This window comes from Gavialis gangeticus, unplaced genomic scaffold (assembly GCF_001723915.1).
Source record: "Gavialis gangeticus isolate Ggan-Ray unplaced genomic scaffold, GavGan_comp1, whole genome shotgun sequence".
NCBI lineage: Eukaryota > Metazoa > Chordata > Crocodylia > Gavialidae > Gavialis > Gavialis gangeticus.
The window spans coordinates 60,440,853-60,446,281 of NW_017729004.1; positions in this window are offsets into that span (position 1 = coordinate 60,440,853).

Genomic DNA, 5,429 nt, shown 5'->3' on the forward strand with positions numbered 1-5,429 from the left:
CAACCACCAGATTGCCCAGCGTATCCTGCAGGGGTCCCACATTACCCGGCGCCTTCTTCATCCTCCCAATATATTTGAAAAAGGACTTTTTGTTATCCTTAATCTGGGATGCTAATCCGAGCTCTATGTCTGCCTTGGCCTTCCTAACAGCTCGCCTACAGGCCCGAGCAGAGGAGGTATACTCCTCTTTGGAGATTTCACCCCCTTCCACCGGGCGTACGCCGCCTTTTTGGCAAGCAGGCAGTCCCGGATGCCCTTGGTGAGCCAGGGCTTTCGGACACTCCTGCCCCCCTTGCTTCTTGTCGGGATGGACACCCCTTGGGCCGTGAGTATCGTTTCCTTAAGGAATGACCACTCGTCTTGGACACTTGGACACTATTTTGTTATAGTGGAATGAGTTTAACAGCTGTGCTTTGCTCAGAGCTGCTGACAGAACCTGTGAGAAATCTCAGATACAGCCTGTGCACCCAAATCTTTATAGTAAAAATACATAATGATTTTATAGTCATTTTAAAATATATGAGAGAGCTGATGTCTTATTTCTTCTACACCCCATCCCTCACCATTCTCTACAACAACGTGCATCCTACCATTTTGAGTTGCCCTCCCCTTCCTATCTCATTGAGCCAATAATGTAAAAAGTTGATCCCTGCTGTCTAGCACTCTCTCTCACTGCATACATATGTTGAAGACAGTAATAATGCTTCTCCCCTCACACCAGCCTCAAAGCCCTCCACTTGTTTCTCAACACTCCTCTTCCCTTTAATTTTCCCCCATTCCAGCAAACATTCACATTTAACTTCTTCCTGAAAATAGCTAAGTGCCTTCTGAATTGCATGTTGTAGTCAGATTACACTTCCTGAAAACACCATCTGCTCAAGCAGGGAAAGATTTTGGTCAACAAAGGACTTGAACTGACAGGAGAAAAGATTTAATAGCCCCTTAACCGCTCCATTAATATGGATATTGGCTGGCTAGAAATCTGCTTGGCTACTTTGTTTGCCTTTTAAAGTGTCAGTACTTGAGAATTAGAAGCACGCTCTTGCCAACAGTTGCATCCTATTTCTAAATATCAGTTTCAGTTTATCTTTTCTGGAGGGGTAGAGGGTTTTATGTACTAAGATAAATGTTGAGACATTGTACCCAAGTTGTCAGTTTGAGTTACGGTTTGATCTTCAGGTCTGAACAAACAAAAAAAATTAATAGTGTGTCATTCTTAAGATTTGTTGTAGGCATTCTTTATCTTGGGAACCTCTTGATTAAATGACCTTACATTTGGAACATGCACTATAGTCTTCACCTTCATGAGCTGCACCAAATTTCAAGGCAACTTACTGTTGCAAGCAGCTGAATTGGCTCCAGTTCCACATGCTTTGTCTTTGTTCCTAGTTTATTACATGCAGTGCTTAAGGGTAAAGAAAGGACAGAGTGAGTGTAACTAGAGAGCCTTTAATCATGGTTGGCTACTGATTAGACCATCTGGAGGAGAGGAAGCATATAGAAGTTACTGAACAGTTACATATTTTATACCTTGGTTATACTTTGAATAGTTATAGAAACCAATCAAATTTTAATGACTGCATTACAAAACAAAGCACTAGTTATTACACAGATACCAATGCATGTGTACCCTATTTCTATACTTGGGTATGTGTATCAATTAGTTATTTCTTTATTCTTGAACTTTAACACTCCCTATATTCCTGGAAAAAGGTGCGAGCTTTAAAGAACTCCTTGCTCATTTTTATTTTTGGCAGCCCAACAAAGCCTGTACTATCTTCTGGAAAAGGGGAACATGATTAGAAGAGACCGTATTAATCTAAGGAGAAAGATGTGGGGGTGCTGCTAGAAACTGAGGTCTTGTTGAGTCCAGGTTTTGCTATGCCTTAGCAAAACAGGGTGCAGGACCTCTAGTCTAGCCAACACTCATGAGTCTGGGATTTAAAGCATTTAATCTTCATACAGTTTATCAACCTGAACTATGACATGAAGATGTGGTAAATCTTTTAGAATTTTTTCAGACAAACAACATTTAAAAAGGTGCATGAGCTATTCTGTTTCACTAGAGGAATAAATTAAATATAATACAGTCCAGGTAGTTAGAAATGTAGTGCATCTGTCTCTCCTATTGAGCCCCTTAATATTTAAAATATTGGCAAAACATAATCTAGAGCTCAGTGTTGTGTTAGGGGGACAGGCAGACGGAAGACCCCAGCTGGCCTTGGTTAACTAGGTGGGAGTGGCTGTCAGTTGCCTGAATGCCTTCACCTGTCCCCAGTTAAAGTGCTTGGGTGTGGGTGCTGCATATAAGCAGTAGCCCTTGCAGTACTCTGTGGGGACAGGGGTGGGCAACTATTTTGGGTGGAGGGCTGCTTACCCAGTTTTGGCAAGCCATTATCTGCCCTGGGCTGTCTGTCATTTGGCCATCAAAAAAAATTTAGAAAATTAATATTAAGGGGGCCTGTGGGCTGGATAGAATGGCTTGGCAGGCTGCATTTGGTAAAGGGCTGAAATAACTGCATGCATACTAGAAAGCTTATAAAAACAACTTTAGCCAAACTGATACTTAAGAACAATTCCAAATAAATCATTTTGGGCACAGACCCTCCTTCTATTGAAAGATCTTTCAATTTTGTTGTCCACTTCAATGGTGCTTGATAGGCCTCTAAATGTAAGGATGCAGTTGCTACTTACAGTCACAAGGTAGAGCTATTGCCTTAGAATCAGAAGTTCACATTCACACTAATGACTACTGCAATGGTTCACAAACTTTTTAGACTCTAGGCACCCCTTGGAAAATACTAGCTCCAGTTATTGCTTATTTTTTTATTAGACAAAAATAATAGAGAAATTCTTCTGTTATAAGAAACTCAGAAAGACAATGTTTTTAACGCTGTGAACTCCTATTTGAAATCTCTAGGTTTATCTTGAGAATCATGTCTGCACACCTAGCAGTGCTAACACTGCATGGCAACCCAGAGCACCGTTTGAAAGGATCTCAAGTCACCCTAGGATGCTGCTGCACTTGGGTTGAGAATCACTGGACTTCTGTATAGGTACTGTGGATACTGGAGGTAGAATAGAGGTAATGTGGTGAAAGCTCTGAGCTGCAATAACATTAGACCTGCAAACCATAATACAGTAAAATCCCTGTTATCTGGGATTTTACTAACTGGCATGCTCTAGTAACCAGAATTTCTGGCCAACCGGCTGGATGCAATGGGGTAAAATCTAAACTGGAAGTGCCCACCGTGGCACTTGCAGGTTCGCTGAGCGCCCACGGGTCAGGGCATAGCAGCCTGCGCAGGACCCGCCTCCCTGTCCCTCAGAGCCTGCGGGAAGAGCAGGAATGCAGCAGAAGGGACAGTGACACCTTGGGTGTGGCAAAAGAAGCGGCGGCTCAAATAGGCAAAGAGACCTGTTCTAGCCTCTCAGTAAGTTGGCATAACTTGTTATCCAGCATCCCCCATTCCCTATGGGTGCCGGATAACAAAGCTTTTGCTGTACCAGTATAATTTCTGTCCCTAGCCTAAAAGCTAATAGTTGCTCATGTTCCTTCAAGGAAAAGAACTCTGGATTCTGTATGCAGGTAAACCTTTTTGCTACTATATGAATAGTAAGACTAAACCAAGCTCCACATCATTCTCCAATGGCAAGTAACCAGCTCAATGTGCTTTGGGTAAAAATAATAGGTGTTGTGTTTAACCCAGGACTATTAGTCCTGGCCTTTGACTACAATCAAAACAGTGCTGGACAGTTGTTTACATATGCAGCAATTAACTCAAATTAGTCCCAGTTGGGGAAGGGGGAGGCAGAACAGGAACTGTTATTTTGCTACTGCAGAGGTACAGATAATGGGCTTCTACTGTAGAATCCAGGAGAAATCTGACATGTTCCAAAATAACCATTTAAAAAATATTTTCAAAGGACTCCTTGGAAATCCTATAACTCATTTCTAACAACTCAAGTCAAAATGCAGCATGCCTTTTAAGGATTAAACAGTTGATACTAAGTAGTAGTGGTCCAGATGCTGCACTCTAACTTGTACTGAGCAGCACGCTGCCCATACCATAACATCACATCCTTAGTGGGAGGTTTCTGTCAATATAAAGAGTAATATATAGCCCTGAACATATCCATGTGTGGGATTTTTTGTTTGTTTTTTACAAAATTCAACATTTCCGTTAAGTTTTTTATGTTCTTTTTATGAATGATTAAAAATACAAAAGTTAAACCAAATTCAGGTCCTGTACCAACTTGTGCAGAAAAAAGCCCTGCTATGAAGCAAATTATTCTGAGTGTTAACTTAATTGACAACAGCTCCATTCATTTCAATTTCATGTATGCATGCTAACAATGGACAGATATGTCTGTCCCTAGCTTTAATAACACCCAAACCAGTTTAAGCGATCAGAAACTTATTTAAACCTGTAACAGAACAGATGTTCAGTGCACATAAACTAGTTTGAGAACAGGCTGAAACCCGTTTGAGAGAAACCTGTTTGAATGTAGTATAGTATTAGACTTAATGATTTGGGTCAAACCAGTTTATGCAGTGTCTGTCCCAGACCCATTCCTGGTTTAAGTTAAACCAGAGTCCCCCAGCATCCCAGCATGTTCCTGGGCTGGGCAAGGCTCCCTGCTCCAGAGCAGAGCAGGCCCCTCCCCTCTGCTCTCTAGCCAGAGCAGAGGCAGGGTGTGGCCAAACCCTAGTCTGCTATGGCCCCTGAGACAAATTTCCCCCCCACCCCTCCAAAACCCTGAGGACCACAGCTGCCATTTGCCAGCCCTAACCCTCCATGGCCTGCAAACAGGGAGTGATTAACTTCATTCCTGCCTCTGTCCCCTCTCTCCCCCAACGCCAGGTCTTTGGCTAGTCTGTGGCTTGCACAGCTGTCCTGGAGCAGGTGAGAGAATCAAGCAGATCTGTGTGCAGATCCAAGCTCTGCTGTAGCTCTGAGCCCAGAGCTAAGACTTGCAGGACTAGACTGAGAGGTAGAACGCATTGGCAAAGACCTGACAATCATCCACGATCACATTCGCTGGAGAGTTGGTTAAGAGAAGCTGCACCAAAGAATGGAGAGAGCTACATTTATATTATAAAACAGAACATGTAAACAAAGCCTTTCTGAATGCCTGTCTGTAAGGAGACACTGCCCTCAGTATTAGTAAGACTAACTCTTGTCTTTCTGGTTTACATTTTAGGTTAGACTAAGCTGTGTATGCTGTGTTTTACTGGGCTGCATCTTGGCTTAGGCAAACACTTTTGGTAGCTCCCTGCTGTATGCTTTGCAAATTGCTGTGTTCAATACTTGCTTCAGAGAAAGGACTTTTTCCCCATTCCCTGTGTGTTGGCTCCAGCTGGTGCCTGGCCATGCCCCCTCGCTCCTGCAAGGAGGGGTAAGAGCCTTGGGGGTGGGGGTGTGGGT